The sequence below is a fragment of the Aptenodytes patagonicus genome, chromosome 3, assembly GCF_965638725.1.
Source record: "Aptenodytes patagonicus chromosome 3, bAptPat1.pri.cur, whole genome shotgun sequence".
In the NCBI taxonomy this organism is placed as follows: domain Eukaryota; kingdom Metazoa; phylum Chordata; class Aves; order Sphenisciformes; family Spheniscidae; genus Aptenodytes; species Aptenodytes patagonicus.
The window spans coordinates 92997283-93015417 of NC_134951.1; positions in this window are offsets into that span (position 1 = coordinate 92997283).

Genomic DNA, 18135 nt, shown 5'->3' on the forward strand with positions numbered 1-18135 from the left:
TTTCAGTGCCATATTTGTTTATGTCATGACTCTACAAAATCTAAATTTCAGACTGTCGTTGAATTTCACACCCAGATTAAAGTATTGTAGCCTGACACACGTTTTGGCCTCGTTGCTGCCAAACCCTCCAAACTGATCCAGCTGAGAAGTAACATAGAAAGCAAAAGTAATATTCAGCCTGATCAGCTCCTTGATTTGGTCTGGTATAGATCCACCAAAAGCCCATGCTAGAACTGCACAAGAAGTGTAAACAGGTATTGACAAGGACATTAAAAGCTCAACAAAATACAGTTTTACTACATGTTTATTACTATATTTTTAAACAAAAAATCTTTATAGAGAAGTGCTTGCAGACTGCATTCTGTCTTCACTACCAATTTTTCTTATAGTTATCATCTATTTCCTTCTTTAATGCCTCAAGAGATTTTTCAGAACTTGTTCTCTTTCTGTTATCTACATTTTATTTTCTTTTGAAAAAAGGAAAATGCTTTTTCATTTTCTTCTGGAATCTTTTTCCGTGAAGTCTAGCTTGAAGTTCCTCTCAAATTTAAGTTTTGTAGCGACTTTAATTTCTCTAATTCCTAAAGTGAGCCTCCTGTCTGATCTCAGCCTTCTACTTCCTCTCTTTCAATACTTCTTATAGCAAAGACCTCTGTAAAAGCCAATGAGGAGATGCATAAAAATAATGCCAACCCTCAATTCTTCAAGAGAGCAATTTATATTTTCTTGTAAGGGCGGAAAAGTGAGGTTTTTTGTTTTATTAAAAATGCAAAAGTTAACAGCCCTGTAAATGGCTGGGAAGAAAATCCCCGTGTTCAGGTTATGAACAAGGCTTTAAGTCAGCAGCTGTGCACTAATGGAGACCCTGGCTCAATAACTGGCCTGGTGCAGCTGGGGAAAAGTCCACAGGACAGATAGAAAGCCACATATACAACTGAATGTGTCTGGTCTCAGGTAATTATCTCTAGTTAAGGGAAGGAGAGGGGCATTCCCCTCCAATGTCTATGGTAAGAGGAGAAAAAATAAACCCTGGAGATGCTTCCGTTGTCTGTAAGGGGTCCTACACAGAGAGCTGAGCCTAGACCATTGACTGTCATCAGGGTAAAGCTAGATGTAGGATCCCACCGTGTCAGTAAATAGTGAGCAAAAGTTAAGTAATAATTAGACAACATCCAGAGAATTACAGGCAGCCAATTACAAACAGCACCATCTGGCCACCCCTGCAATCATCCTCTAGCTTCTTTTTTAATGGTGCACACCCTTTGCACCTTGTGGTTTTCAGAATGGGAATAGTGGGATCGCCTGTTTGAATCATCACTCACTGCTTGGAAAAATGCATGTCTATGCATTTTGCATGGACTAATTAGTTGGCAATAAGATTTATTCATTGTGGTAACTATCCCTTTGAAAATGGCATCTTTAATAAACACTTGGAATATTTGAGTGGAAAATTTATCTTTGGCTTTAAGAGTTGAGGGAAAATAATCTGGCCCTTTTCCTTGTCTATTCTGCTTTGTGCAAACGATCTGCGAGCAGAACCTGCAAGGCTAGCCAGGCAAATCTGTGTTACTCCCACTGCACCACTCCTGTCCCTTCCCCTACTACTTAAGCGATAATGCTTCCTCTCTCTTTTGGTACTGCCATCCAACACCCAGGTACCATTTGGCTTCTTTGCATTTGATTTGGCAGTTTCCTACCACTTCTTTGTCCTAGTATGCTAGTGTGCGCTCAGGGGCAAGCCTGTGTGCAATGAGGCAGAGCTCATCGCTGTCTCCAAGTGCAGGCTTGAGAACTCGGTAATGATCGGAAAAACTCTGGTAATAGTAAAGAAGTTGGTAACATCTTTGCTTCAGTCTTCCGTTAGCTTTAATTCTAATATTCACCTTAAAACCCTAAAAACTTACCTGTTCAAAAGGATGAATAAATGACTTGATTGCTTAGTCAGAAAGAAAAATCATCTAAGATTTAACAGTATCACCCAACTTGAAGGGTTCTAATTCTGGCTTTCAGTAAAGCAGTGTAAAAAAATTATTTTCACACCCGTGGGAATTGTGACATGACTGCAAAAATTTCCCTGTAGAAATGGAAATATCCCCCTTCCATACCTTCTGCTGACTTATGCCTGTGAACTGCAGCTCTGGCTGTCAGTGCAATGAATAAAGAGAAGGAAAAAAGGGGGGAGAAAGTGGGGAACCCTCCAAAGCACAAAGTCACAGCTTGTGACACCAGAGGGCAATGTTCTCTTGCGATATTGGTTGCGAGACAAAACCACAAGCCTGAAAAATCTGCATCACAGGCAAAAGCTCTTTTGAAAAAAGACCACAGTTTTGAAAAAGCAAAGTTTACAGGGTAGTCCCTACATGACATACAGGGACTGGTGACACGGAATGTTTTTTTAATAAATTTTAAGTTTTAAAGTGAACCATATGTGCAATGTCAGCAGACATACAATGTCAAGGAAAGCTGAAAATCTCAAGCGCATATGTGCTCAGGGTAAACATGGTATAAAAAAATGCTATATTCACTTTTTTCTTTGAGTGCACAAAATAACCACAAGTCTTACCTCAACATAACTGGGAAACAATTGCTCGTGTAATGGCTCAGTAAAAATTAAGGTCCTAATAAGTTAATAAGCATATGTGACATTGGAATAACAGTTAAAAAGTCAGTAATGCCCCACTTTTCTTTAATAAAAGTATTGAAAACAGGCATGCCCCCTTCTCCCCCTGTGCCATTTCCACAGTGGGTTTATTAGCTTCAAAATTGTGAGCTGAACTGTGGCAACCACTCCCTTTCCTCCAAATAAAATAAGAAGGCACTGTTGGTTGCCTGGTCAGAGCTGTGCTGGAGCCTGTTGGAGCCCCTGGGAAGGCACGTGTGCTCAGGCAGAGCTGAGGTCCTGGGCAGCCCCGCTGCATTGCAGCACCCCTGCCTGCAGTACATGGCCGTGAATGTCTATCTATCTACCCTTCGTTATGCAGGGTGAGAGTGGCAATTTGTCTTCAACTGGGTAATTACGTCTGTTAAATGAATAAACATCTTGTGCAGAAATTAAAGGTTGTTGTGGTTTAACCTCAGCCGGCAACTAAGCACCACGCAGCCACTCGCTCGCTCCCCCCCAGTGGGTTGGGGAGAGAATCGGAGGGGTAAAAGTGAGAAAACTCGTGGGTTGAGATAAAGACAGTTTAATAGGGAAAGCAAAAGCCGCACACGCAGGCAAAGCAAAACAAGGAATTCATTCACTACTTCCCATCGGCAGGCAGGTGTTCAGCCATCTCCAGGAAAGCAGGGCTCCATCACGCGTAACAGTTACTTGGGAAGACAAACACCATCACTCCAAACGTCCCCCCCATTCCTTCTTCTTCCCCCAGCTTTATATGCTGAGCATGACGTCACATGGTATGGAATATCCCTTTGGCCAGCTTGGGTCAGCTGTCCTGGCTGTGCCCCCTCCCAGCCCCCTGTGCACCTGCAGCCCTCCCAGTCGGCAGAGCATGGGAAGCTGACAAGTCCTTGACCAGTGTAAGCACTACGTAGCAACAACTAACACATTGGTGTGTTATCAACTTTGTTCTGGTCCTAAATCCAAAACACAGCACTGTACCAGCTACTAAGAAGGAAATGAACTCTATCCCTGCCAAAACCAGGACAAAGGTAAATAGGAAAGATTTTATGAATGGCCTCAGGGACAGGTGTGAGGGCAAAATCCTCAAAAGGATTTAAGTATCGCAGTGTCAAGTGCTAACTTGCTGGTTTCTGCGATCCTTATCTGATGAGTCAAAAGTAGACACCTAAAAACGGGGTCTGCAAAGTGATTAATGGTCAGCTTTTTCTGAAGGGGCTGGAATAGGGGGGTGGAAACTAACCAACGTCATTGGTACAGAGACTGATGGACCTGGCTTCGTCCTGAAAGATCTTAAAACTATCTTCCTCCTCTGGGGATGGCCCTAGTCCTTTGGGCAGAAGTAGGGTGTACATTGAGGGAACAGGGAGAAGAGACAGCCCAAAGGAGGGGAACAAAGGTGATTGAATGTGTGCAATGCTTGTGCACAGGGACTACCTCCATGGGTATGGCTGCTTAGCTCCAGAAAACAAAGCTGAGGGGCAGAACAGAGGATGCATGGTATGGAGAAGGTGAGGAGGCATGATGGTTCAGTGTTTCTCCTGTTGAAAGAACTAAGGGGCATCGAGAGAAATCAGCTGATAATGGATGCAAAACAAACAATGTCTTCATAGACATTGTAGGTGCTGGAAGCTTACATTGATTTGTGGAAAGCGATCCGGTACAGAAAATCCAGTAATGACTATTTAGCAAACAGATACCACCTTTGCCTCAAGGATTCATTAGCCACCAACCTGTGGAGCTGGGAGAGACTAGTGGGAAAGTAGCACTGTAGGTTTTCCTTGTTTCTGTACTCTTCCTTAGGGACCTGCTATGTGCCGCTGATGGGAGACAGCCCTGCAGGAGAGGGACTGCTGATTTGAGCTCGTACAGCTATATCTTATGAATTTAATTCTACTTGCTGTTGTTTTTCCACTTTGTACTGGATAATGCCATTTCGCATTTTCTTCGGGCAGAGAAAGGGAGAATGTACATAAAGGTTAGAGGTTAAGCTATCTGGTTCTTCTGCCCCCCCTGCCATCCACAGCTGCATCAAATCCACATTATCACTTTGTCTTAATTATCACATTGTCTTCTAGGGGATTTCAAATATGTTGTTGTGGTTTATGAGCTTTACTGACCTCACTTGTATGCAAGAATTATATAAGAAACTTTGAAAGAGACACTAATTAAAACTCTGCAGATAAATGGAAAGGGGGATAAAATGGAATAAATCTTGGTCAGAGGCACATTGTGTCAGGCTGTCCTGATGCCTGTCTTATCAAAGAAGATTGATAAGAATCTTCATTCATGTGTCTAGAAAAAAAAAGGATGATTCTGTAGACAAAAGCAGTAGATCAAATCTATCTTACCTTGAGCAAAGCATCTGATGCAGTGTCACATGGGGAATTATTAGCTAAAACGGTGAAGACGGAGATTATTACAGGAACTGAGATGTGGTAAGGAGCTCTCTAAATGAGAGATGACAATGAGTCATGCTGTGGGGCAAATGATCAAGCTGAAAGAGGTTAATAGACAATTTCGTCAAGTACTCATCTCAGGACAGATCTTTTTTAATATTTCAAATAAAAACCTTGGCATAAAAGACAGGAGCATGATAATGAAATTGGCTGACATATATAGGAAGCATCTGTAATGTACAGCAGCACTGGAGTCTTGTACATTGACATGGGGTGATCTTGAGGACCAGAAGGGTAGAAATGGTTACAATAGGGGACAGGCCAAGGACATGCATCTTGGGACTAATGGCATGAGTCTGTGCTAGGATCTCAGTGGTGGGAAAGGACATTTGGGAGAACATCTTTTACCAGAAGAAATCAAAAGAGGTTGGCTTAGTTAGCAAAGTAAAATGATGTCTCTGATGGGGGTGGAGATGGTGGTTGTCTCCTATATGCGTGTCCCAGAGGAGACTGCTGGTTTCTGAGAAGAACTAGTCTGTCTAAATGATGTGTTTGTGACAAAGCTATTTGGGGATGAGCCAGCCATAAATCAGTTGCAGCTGCAAATTAGAAAGATTTCTTGCCATCTAAAGATTGAGAGTATGGATTGAGTAGTAGGAATAGTAAGGTCAAAAAAATATCTAATTTTAAGATGATGCTTGATAAACTTGTATTATTGATTATATGACAATGCCTGCTCATAATGACTGAAACCGGACTCAGTGGCTCAAAAGTCCTCTTCCAGTCCTACAATCCGTTCAAGCATTTGGTTATAAGCAGTCTTGTGTTTATTCAAAATGTACTGAATTCTTTCATTCAGATAGACCAGGTTCAACAGAGACAGTTGCCACCCCAAATGCCTGTTAGCACAATAACGAAGATACACACCCAGGTAGGAGCTGAATTAGGTCTCATACCACCCTTGGAAAAATAAATAAATAGAGGTAGACAGAACCTTCATTCTTTTCTCCTTCCAAATGCTTCTGCTAGCATCTTAGTAATGTGTTTCTTCTTTCAAGCCACACTGAGATAAAAGGTGCACCAAGCTGGCAGAGCGTCACAGATTGTAAGGCCAGAACAGATTGCTTGGGTCAACCGGTCTGACCCTTGACATTTTTCAAGGCTATGTGGTACATTGCTTTCACTGCCTTATCTTATAATGTCTCATCTGCAGGGTTTTTCTTGTCCCTTGGAAGAAGAATTGGATGATTTCTATACAGCAAAGAATTTATTAAAATCGTTCTAGTTCCTTTCCATGTTTATGAGCTGTCCTTAAGTTGATTTATGTTCCTAAAATATTCCATTCAAAGTCATTCAGTGCTGCTGGCATATTTGAGACTAAGAACTTTTCATATGATATTTATTCCTGCTAATCTGTAGTTTGTTAATCAGAATTTTTGTCATGATATATAGTAGGTATTATAAGGTTGGTATCCTAAAGTTTTTGATGTTGCTGCTGTTCTCTGACTGGATGGGTCATAAGCCATGACAAAAAAACTACAGACCACTTCCCAAACAAACACTTCTGTATTTGGGTAGGGTTTTGTAACACATTTCCTTTCTGCAAGTATCTTTGACTACAGAAGTGTTCTGCAGACCGGCGTTCACTGAAAATGATGGCTGGTGCTGTGATGCAGGTAACACTGAAACGGGTCCCAGGTTTTACTCTGAACATTCAATTGCAGGCATCACCCTGCTCAGTTTGCAGTTTTAAAGTACTTCTAGTAGTATACCTAGCCAAAACTTTTAATCATCAGCTTTGGTCATTCTTAATCTTGTCAGCTCATGAGTGTGTGAATATTACCTTTTTTCCTATAAATTGTTCCCTTGAACAGATAGTGATCACAGTTGCTGCTTGCCTGGGTAATTGCTACTATGTTGTATCTGATGATCTTGATATGTGACCTTCATTACACTGACTTCCACTGGAGTTAGCCACAATATACAGTGATGAGAGAAAGAAATTAGTATCTGATTTTCCCGTATCTGTGAAAAGTGCGTGTGTGTTTTATGTAGATTAATGTGCACACCTATAAATACAAGTTAATCTAATTCTTTATTATGTGATTAAAACATTCAAAATAAAATAAGAGTCTTGTTTGTTTAGTTTTACATGTGTATTGTGGAACTAGGACCAATGGAATATAATTACATCAAGCGCTGCTTTGCTGCAACTCCCAACTCCTCAGGAAAAAAACCCTGCAAGGATATAGGCATAGCTGCTTGTTCTGCAGAGATTCAGAACAATACTGCTTACCATCTGTTGAAATATAGTAACAAGACTACATGGCACACTTCCATGGGATTTTCATTTATTCCAAACACTGTAGCAGAACCAGAATCCTTTGACGAATGGGAAGAATAAATTAGCAGTGGATTTTCTGTATGAGAAGAGCAAGATTTTCTATATGAGCAAATGTGAGAAGGAAAGCAAAGAGGAAAATGAGCTGATAAAACTGGTGGAAATTTCCGAGTGTGGATGATTCTCCACCTCTGCATGTCAATTTTTTAGATGACTAGTATGTTTAAAACATCCTTGGGATAATCTCATAGTGAAGATAAGTGCTGAATTCAAAGATGAAGAGCTGAGTGAAAACTCCCCATCATGTATATTCGCTTGGACTGTCTGTTTGCAAGTCTTTGACGTACTCCTGTGTCTAATGCAAGCAAGGTGGCTTCAGTGGCCACCTAAGAACCTTCTTAGCTAGTCACAGCTGTGAACTATGTAGGTCCTGTCTGCCTGCTCCCATAGCGGCTTATTACTTGCTACTTTCTTCAGGTGCTCCTTAAGTTCACATCTCCATCTGTAAAGTTTGCCAAGGAATCTGCTCCTGACCATGCCCAGAACTGCAAACCACCAAGGGCTGAGCAGCCAGGCCCCAAAAGTTGTGTGATGCTTAGAACACATAAACACCAGTTTTGAAAGGTTTTCCCTGCATTTAGGTAGTGGCGTCACTGAGGCCTCTGTGTGTCCGAGAGCAGCCAACTGGCTGTGCACCATCACAGTGCACGGCGATGGCTCCAGTGCCCATTGCTAGGAGAAAGTAGCGATGATACACCAGACTTCCATGTCAGCTACATGCCTATTTTGACACAATCAGTAAAATAGTGGTTTGGTGGTTGGGGCGAGGTGGCTTTTGTCCACACATTTATTAACCTGCAGTACCACAGCTCTGCCTGCTTCCATGCTGCCCTGGAGTTTTGGGCGGTGCGACATGTGCGTGCTGTGCCGCTTCTAGCTCTGCCCTGGCTGCTTAGACCCTACAGTAGATACTTCTGGCTGTACAACTGCAGGGTCAGAGTTTGATTGCAGGTGTCTGCCAGACGGTTGTAGGTCAATGTAGCATGAAAGGAAGAATTAATTTGAACATCTCCTCTGGCCAGTGTAGAATTATCCCCATTACAAAGATATCGAAACTGAGGAACAACTTTCCAGATGCTGATTTTTGTCCCTTGTTCCTCTTGTTTTGTCTTTCTTAGCATTCATTTTGTTGCTACATCCTTTAGTGGTTTTCATTGCCTCCTCCCTTCCCATTATCCCTGGTGCAATACAGTTACGTGCTTGAGAGGGTGAGAGAGGATGCTGCCTGTGCCACAATCAAATATTCTTTCAGAGGTTTTAAATCCTGTAGCTATGTCTATATTGGCTGCTGCTGCAGTTACCCACAGTACAGACCACACCAGGAGCAAAGAAAAAAGGCAGCTGGGTGTTTAAGGATGTTTAAACTTACCAGAGCATATTTTCACTGGGAGCAGAAGGAAAAGTGTTATTCTACATCTCCCCAGAAAATACAGTTTTATTTGCAGACTGCGTAATAACCATTAATCACGTATTTCCTCCAACCCTTACCTGTGGGAATATACCCAAAACATAATCTCATACCTCCCAACAAACAGCAACTGAAGCTTTCTTTGTTCTCTCATGATCTTCAGAGGCTGCAAAATGGCAAGCCTTTCAGACATACCCCCTGTAAAGCCTCTGTTCTTTTTGCCTTTATTTCAATGTCTACAACCATAGGTTTGGATTTATGAGGATTTATGGTTTATTCTGTGCTGCTTCTCAGTATTTTAAGATCTTGCAACTCAGACACAAAGCACTGGAGAGTGAATCTACAGAAACAATGTGCAGTGTGAAAAGGGAGACCTTTTTTCTTGTGAGGCTTCACATCTTGGAAGATGTGGATAATGGGTTTCTGTTCCCTGCCGGGGGGGGTACTAACTCCTTGACACGATTCACAGAGGCAATAAGCAGAGTCATGAGGCTGAGTGTGCTGGGTAGCAGAGAAGTCATTAGTACAGCATATAAACTGCTGGCAGTGGATCTCGCCTCCCCCTCCTGCATGTCAGTCCATCGTGCTTGCTATCAGATCTAACAATGTGCTCTGCAGGCCCTTCTTTTCAGTGAGGATGCTGTTTGTTTTCTATGCCGGTTTGCTGCTGCTTTTTTTCTCCTTGTTCCTTGCCTTAAGACCTCTTTGGAATAAACAGTGACATGCCAGAAACCTTGTCTTATCACAATCATACTTATAATAAAAATAGATGGCACTGAGGATCAAAAAGGATGAAGTAGAAAAGAAAATGGGATCATTAGCTTTAGGTTGAGACCTGGGCAGGATGCTGCACCTGCAGGCTGATGCACTGAGGTGTGCAGCAAACCTGTTAGCCCTGATATCTGACATTTCATCTTGAATCTTTTAGTCTATAAATGTTTGGTCCAGAATATTTATCAACTTGCATAAGATCAAATACTGTTTTGTAATTAATATGACAAAGAGCAAAAAATCCATCAATAATTTGTGTGTGTGAATATATATGCTTTGCTATCTCTGTTTCTCAAACTAAAGTCACTTTGACAAGATATATGCAGTCCTTGATCTTAAATATAGAGATCTGAAGCTGGAAATGAGCATGAGTAAAAAACCATAAAATTTAAATACTATGTAACATTATTTGTTTATTTCTATCAATTTATTTTTGTCACCTTAAAGTATTGAAATGCTGATTAATTTATTAATGGTACTGGGTGGGTTTCTTACTAGTGCAAATGGGAATTATAGCCTTAGACATTTTGTGCCTTTGGAAATCTTCTATTTCTCTACTTTGGAGCTCAGTAATAATGAGTAATTTTCTATATATGCTGTAGCACAGTAATTGTGCTGTTCTGAGCCTGTGATGTCCAGATTAGATTAAACAGAGAAAATTAGTTCTTATCATGATGCTTCATTAAAATTTTAGAAGTAGGACAATATCAAATGATAATTTGACTTTATTATCTACAGAAATATGAAGGCAGTTACATTTATGCTATTTATCATATCCAATTAGACTGTGCTTGTGAAAACAGAAGAAGAGATAGCCATCAGTCTTCAGTGTGGCTTTTCACAAACATATGTGATATTTTCCCATACAAACTGCCAGCCCACACTCTGTGCATCACTGAGGTCACATTTAACAGCAGTTGAAGAGCTGATGTGATTCATAGGTGCTACCGGCAGTGACAAATTTCACTCTTAAAGAATTAAAAAGTCTTGCATTTTTGTGTTGTTTTTGAAGCTGCTCCTGCTGACTTTAAAGTCAGTGGAAGATTAACCATTCATTTCACAGCCAGGAGTGTCAGACTCTTAAAGAGCACTTTGATTTGCTCTTAAATCTACTCCTTAAGTATGAATTTCCACACTTACCAAAACCAGTCTGGAAAGCTCCTGGAAGGAGAGTGCTCTGTTATAACAGTAGCTATCACTTCTGAAAGTGAGAGGGAAGAGGCTCAAGGGATCACTCTTGGACAGCAGCTCCACAGTCCTTGCACAGCAGCAATTCTGTTAAGCAATTAAACACCCATCCTTTCATCTATGATGTGCTTTCATGTGTTCTTAAATTTCATAAACTGCAAAATTAGGTATTCAATAGTAAGTGGTAAATTGCAGTTCTTATTCTAACAACCAACAATTAGTCCAGTAAATGATGGGGTTTGGTCTGCCGAAGCAGTTTTGGACATTAACAGGCAAATAGTGAGATAAAATAATGGTCAGAATGAGTTTAAGCTCAGAAATTTGCCTATTTTACTGCTAGTGAAAAATCTTTAGGTGGTGATAATGCTGCAGCATGATAGTCCTGGACTGGTCCCCAGGCAGCCAGGTCTGCCCCATGCTCATCATTCCCAGTAGATGGACCAAGAAAATGTGGGACTGTTTTTCCACGGCTGTATGGGCTTTGGCTCAGTCTGCCATGCAGCCAGGAGCTCATTTGATGTTCCGGTCTGGAGTCAGGTTTTCTTTCGGGCCTAATTTTTCTTCTGTCCCAGCCTACAGCTTTTAACATGTATGCTGTTAAAACATGTATGCTGTATGGGTCCCTTTCATGAGCTGCTCATCACTGGCTGGTTGTCATGATCCCCACAAGCACTTGTGGCCCAATTTTTTTCAGTCTTGCAGAGATCAACTAGTACTTCCCTCAGTACACATCCTACCCTGAGATGGCATATATTCTTAAAATCTGACAAGAAATGCTATTTAAATGAAAAAAAACCCCAACCTTGGAAGAGCAGGCAGCTCCCTGGCTGGCATGTTATGACAATAGCTCCTTTAGATCAGCGTGTTTCATATAAACAACATTTTGTTCTGCACGCTGAGAGTCTGTGATAAGTTCTGTTACTACTGAACAGGAGAAACACATCTGGTTATCCTGATATGAAAAAGACCCTGTCAATGATAAATATATGTCTTTTTAAACCTAATCTGTTACAAGTTACTTACCTGCAGGGCAAAATATCTAAGATGTAAACATTTTTCTTGCAAGAAGCCTTCTAACAGAACGATGTGTCAGAAATTTACCTAATTCCTTTCAAACACATAAGCATTTAAGGAAATCAGCTATTTAGTTATTTTTGGTGGCACCCTCCTTTTCTGTGAACGTTAACACTGGGATATACAGTTCTCTGCATTGGTTGGTGTAAGAGAAAAATAGCTGTCCTTGTCTATTGCCATTTTTCCCCTTTCTTGGAGAATGATCTACCATTTGTAGAACAGACATACCTATTTTAGCATCCTAGATGGAAGGTGGGCAGGAAAGAAAGAACCTCCAAGTGATGTGCATGTGGCATCACTGGAAAAACACCTTTTTAATAAAGAGACTCTGTATTGTCATTTAAAACTATAACCCTCAACTTGGATTTACATCTTCATGACAGCAAGGGATACGTTAAATATGTTACCACTAAAACATAGAGCACTATATTAGTGCTAGGCTATCAAATATACTGAAACTCAGTTTGGAGTCATGGCACTTTGAAGAAGCAAGATGTTTTTACCCTTTGCGGGGGATACAGCTTGGAAAATTTTTTAGATATTTTTAAAAATCAGGTCTATATGAGAAACTCCCCTTAATTTTAGTAGTATGACATAAAATCTAATGGCTCTAAATCTCCTCTAGTTTCAAAAAATATAAATGACTTCTTAGGCTCAGTTAACAGGACAAACTAATTCCTCTGCTCTCTCAGTCTTCAGCTCAACCTGCTGATAAACTATCACTGAATGAATCTTGTATCAGTTACCACGTGATAGTTAACACACGGAATATTTTTCCCAATCCTGCAATACTCATAAACTTTACCTTTTTTTAATATGCTATTCAGGCTTCTGAAAACCGGCAGTGACATTCTGAAGGTGACATATCACTTACTCATTACTCAACTCACATGTTTTCACCACATTTTTGTTACTGTTTTGTTTTGCTTTGTCTGTAGCTGATTTTGGCTTCCTCATTCTCGTCACCTCATCTCAGATGTGCCTGGGCCCTGGTGTGAGCTGCAGGGCTCCGCTTCGTCCTGCCTGCACCTCCCAGGGCAAAGCAGCCTGTCATGTGTAAAGCATCGGGGATGCTCTGAGTGCAGGGTAAGGCAGTCCCCGTCCAGCCGGAGTGTGCGTCCTCACTGCAGCAGGAGCAGAGCTGAGCTGCCTGGGTTGGCGATGTACATACTGGTAGCATCCAGATGGTAGATTTTGCCAGATCAGCCCCTCCTTTCTGGTATAAGCAATTATCAGAGATTGCTCTCTTTTTCAACACAGATTAAAGGGTTAGGAGTTAAATTTCCTCGATTCTCAGTGTGAAAAAAAAGAAAATATAATTTTTTTCCCATCAATCAATCAATCTCCTAGCTAATGAACGGCACCTGTCTTCTTCCAAATCTGACTGACGCATACATTTAGCTGCAATCTGACTGAAAAGCAACACACTTCTTTTGTTGTCTATTTTAAATTTTTTAAAACAGCCTAATTATTTTAATATTATTATTTAGTATCGACTTCATAACAGAACTGAAAACTTCTAAAGTTCAAGCTTAAGCTCCATTGCAATTGAATATTTTGGTATAAACATTGATATAATAAAAGACCCAAACAGGGCCTTTTGTGCTTATCATTTTATATTACTGTATAAAAAGGAGTTTACACTGAAAATATTATCATGAACGTGGGATTAAACAAAAAGAAAGTGATCCAGTTTTGCACTGGAAAAGCATGTAAAAGCCAATAAAAAATCCAGGATTAGCTGTGGACAGTGTTTTTGGTGTATCTTAGTGCAAATCATGGAAGCGTGTTATACTTAGTCATGCACAAAGTCCTACTAGCTTCAGTGGGACTCCTGGGAAGAGTGAATGCTCATACTACCAATTTGGGGTTTGTAGCATTTCATATAATGAAGCTCTAATAAACACATTTGTACAGCACATCATTGGGATTCAAAAATAGTGTATATCATATCACCAGTTTCTTCCTCATTCCTTTTCCTCATCCTTCATTCATTATAAACCTTCTCCTGGAGTCCAGATACCCCTTTTTAATACAGGGTTGGTTGGTTCGTTGGTTGGTTGGTTGGTTTGTTTGTTTTAGGTATAACTCTGGACATTCTCACTAATTTGAGTCCTACCCAAAGGTTAGTATCTCCTCTCCTGTAAACATTTATGCTCTGTCACCCATCTCCTCCTTACATACCACCACATTCAACCATGCACCATCAGTTCCTGTCCTTTTTACAGCTACCATCTCCAAGTTACCAGCTGTTTCCAGCACTGTAGAATAGTTACAAAATTGAGGTCTTATTGACATAACACTACAGTGTTTATGTTAGTATTTAAATGCTATATAAATGTCCTGTTCATTGCACATAAGTTATCCCTAAGCAGGTGTATGCATCCTTTTAAACTCTGCAACAGGCTGTGCAAATGTGCTTTTCAGAATAGTGATGGACAGAATAAGAATATTCATGACTCATTGATAAAATACTCATAAGTGTTTCTTCTTCTCATACTGATACCAGAAATATCTCATCTCTGAGGACTTGGGGGCAAGAGGCAGTGAAATGATTTGGATGAGACATTTGGCAGCAGGAGGATAAACAGCCCCTGGCAATGCCAGCGCTGCAAGGAGCTGCAGGGAGAGCTGCCATTCGGCCAGGTCAAAACAGGTATAGAGCAAGAGTGTACGCACTGATGATTTGTTGCAATGATGTGCTGGCTGTTTGAAAACAGTCCTTGGGCTAAACGGGAGCTCAAATCACGCAGATGTGCAACCCTTTGTAAGAGGTGACCAATGTCATGGAGGACTGTTTTTCCTGTGTGACTCAGGAAAACAACGTTGTATCTCTTCTAGTTGACTCACTCTATCACATTGCCCTTTTTCCTATTTGGCACCTTCTTAAAAGCACACTGCCAGAATACTGCTTCAGACTTAATGTATTATTTCACTTCGTTCATAACTAACAAAGGTTTTCACACTTCTGTTGCATTTCACACAGATCACTAGATAAGATGCCTGAGACAACTCTTGATCAAATGATTAGTGAGCTGCCTGTTTAAATCCTTTACAAGCTGTTATCCACAGCATTAGAAACAAATCTTTTTTTAAGTTCCAGTAGACAAACACAAAAATATTGGGGTTGGAGGAAAGTGAAAATAAGGGTCCATTCTACCTCAAACAAACAGGTTTTATGCATGTTTGTGTTATTTAACACTTTTAAATATTGGAATTTTCAAAGCAACAGAAGTCCAAACACTTGAATATTTCCATGTTCTCTCTCCCCTCTCTATGGTATGGGGCTACTCACTAAATCTGAGCAGAACTTGTAAGTCATTTCAGTCCCTTGGGAAACTTCATTTTTCATGGAAAATATACTCTTCACTGAAGAACTGTATCAACCCCTACTTGACCTTAGTTTGAGCAAGAAAGGTAGAAAAATCAAAGTTTTCAAGCTGTGTCTTCCAACCGTGATTGTGTCCTGCCAGTGTTTTGGAAGGGCAGGACTGTGTGAGCTGCAGAGCACTGCTTTGCTCAGGCTGGCAGAGAAGATACTCGGCAACAGACCTTAGAATTAGGCTGCATATAAGACTATGACAAACTGGCAAGTTTGGTGAACCTGCGTCTGTCTGCAACACAGTCTCGAATCATTTCTGTGAGTGGAATCAATATATTGTGAAAGAAGTGAGATAAGAAAGTGGATGAGAAGGAATTTGTGCAAGTAAAAATTTTTCCTGTCTCTTCCCAGACATCATCAGGTTGAAGAATATGCTTTTTCTCAGCTCGATTTGCTGTCATTTTGTTTGATTAAACAAAGGAAATAATTTATTTCATACTCTGTAAACTTTAGCTGATTCTGTTTGCCCCCACCCTCCACCTACACAAAAAAATATTCCTAAAGTATAAATGAAGATTTTGTATGTGGCTAACAATACTGATGGATCTGGAGTTGCGAATAATTGGCAGGTAATATAGACCAAGGTGTTTAAATGAGAAAGGCAAGCCTTCTCAAGAAAGAGTGGATAGTGATGCAGATAATCCACACCCTTTTTTGCCCTTGTATTCTCTGGAGTTTCTCCTCTTTCTGGCCCAAGTAGCAGAAACCAGAAGTTTTGATGCTGTCATCACTTGTCCCTAAGCACCTGTGAAATCTCTACAGTGTTGCCTCTGTAGTAAGATGCTCTCTGCCTGTGCTCCTGGAGGACAGGCAGCATGAAACCCAGGCTCCAGCTACCTCAGTGCTGAACTTTAGTTAAGGTGGTTAATTACCTATCTATGAGTAAGCTTAGGCACAGAAAGCCAGTATCACTCTTCCCTGGACATACACAATCTGGTGGAGCACCACAAGCTCACAGCAGGATGCCCTGTGCCCATTTTGCCCTTGGTTTCCACAGGGGACTTGTCTGTACAGGGCAACACTGAGTTGGCTTTGGAGGGTAAGCTTTCCATTCAAAGAGTGGGCAGGTAGTTTGCAGAGGAACAAACCACAAGAAGAACAAGGACTGCCCTGTCTGGATGCAAAAGGTTGAGATAAGGCCCAGGTATCTGTTAGCCTCACCAGCGTTTCTTCCCTTTTTTGAAAGGACAGCCTAGAGGTAGCTTCACCCAACAGAAATGCAAGTTTGAGTGTTCCAGTCCCAGCGGCGATTCGTCACCCTTTAAAGCCTCCTCTTCAGTGTTAGCCTGAACGAATATGGTGGGGTTGGCCCAGTCTGGGGAAGAGCAGCTGTCTGGGAACTTCAATGCCCTCCCAGGTGCTGCTCTTACACCTCTGAGAGACTGGCATTGCTGTGGACATATCTCCTGTTTCTCTGCCCTGCAACAAGACAGATTGTTCTCCAGATCTTTCCCTGGGAGAACTTCTCTCTCCTTGTGGCCCCAAGATGGAAAAAACAGACTAGAGGATAGGGAGGCTGTGGTTGCTGTAGTGACTCTGCTTGCATTTGCAATGTGAAGTGAACGGGTTACCAGGAGAATGCTGCCTAGTGTCTGAGTGACACTGCTGATCCACCATATCAAGTAGCAGTGGATGAAAACACCTCTTACCTCTGTGTGAGTCTCCAGCGCCTGGGCTGGGGAAAGCGCCTAGGCTAGCTGCAGGAAAAAATGACTCTGTACATGTAATATCTCTCTTTCAGTTGTACCTTCAAGTAATAAGCCCCATGGGACATCTGGTACTGCTATTGTCTGGTACTTTAATATTAATTCACAAGATGATTTTTTTAAAATTTTAACGGGGTGTTATTTCTGTTTGTAATGTACATACAGTGCTTCTGTTCCAAACATTTCGTTCCGAAATACCAGGAAACAGCCTACAGTATGTTCATCAGAAGAGAGACAATTAACAAATAGGAAAGGAAGTGAACAGCCTACAAGTTTTGAATCTAACAAAACACCAAACTAATTATGTGCAGGAGTGACAAGGCAGTGGTGGAGCACAGGAATGACAACTGAACCATGAGCGTATATGAAAGCATGCTTGTGGGACTGCAGTTGCTCATTCCATAACAAGTGAGTGGATGCGCTGAACTTAGGATCCTGACAAAGATGAGAAATCCTTTTTGACATGTTAGATGGGTGTCGCAGGCTTTAGGGTGAAAAGTTACATTTGTAAGATTAAAAATTACAGCCCTCTTAGAGGCACTGAAGTGAATTATAATGACTCTAAATTTAAAGGTCTCTGTCACAACTCCATTGATCTTTCTTGCTTTAATCACTGACTTTAATAAACTGGCCCATAAGAAGAGTTTTATTTTGTCCTCAAATACACCTTCTCTTCAGCTCTGATTATTAATTGCAATAAATAGCCATAAATAAAATCAAAATGAATTTAAAAATAAAAGAGTTAGTAGTTTTCTCTGACTTGTGGAATCAAGCTCATGATTGCACAAGAAAATGTTGAGTCTCTCTGGTTTTTCATGGAAAAGTCTGTGAATTCCAAATGTTATTGCAATGACTATTTGTTAGAAAATTTGTATTGCCTATCCTCATCATTAAATTTTTTCCAGCAAGCAGAATTTTTATTATCTCTGTTGTTTGTGATATAAAGCAGCATTTGAGAATTTACTCGCACTGAGAGTAAACATGTTTACAGAAAATTAAACACAAAGATGGCTAACGCCATAGAAATGCCCTGCTGGAAATTCTGAGCCCATTCTTAGCTAACTGATCACTATAGCCAGACTTAGACTTAATCCAGAAGTCTTCTGCTGCATCTGACTCTGGAGCTTGTGCCCACATGAAGCTACAGGGGATGGAGGGTGGGTATGTGAGCAGATCTGGTTGT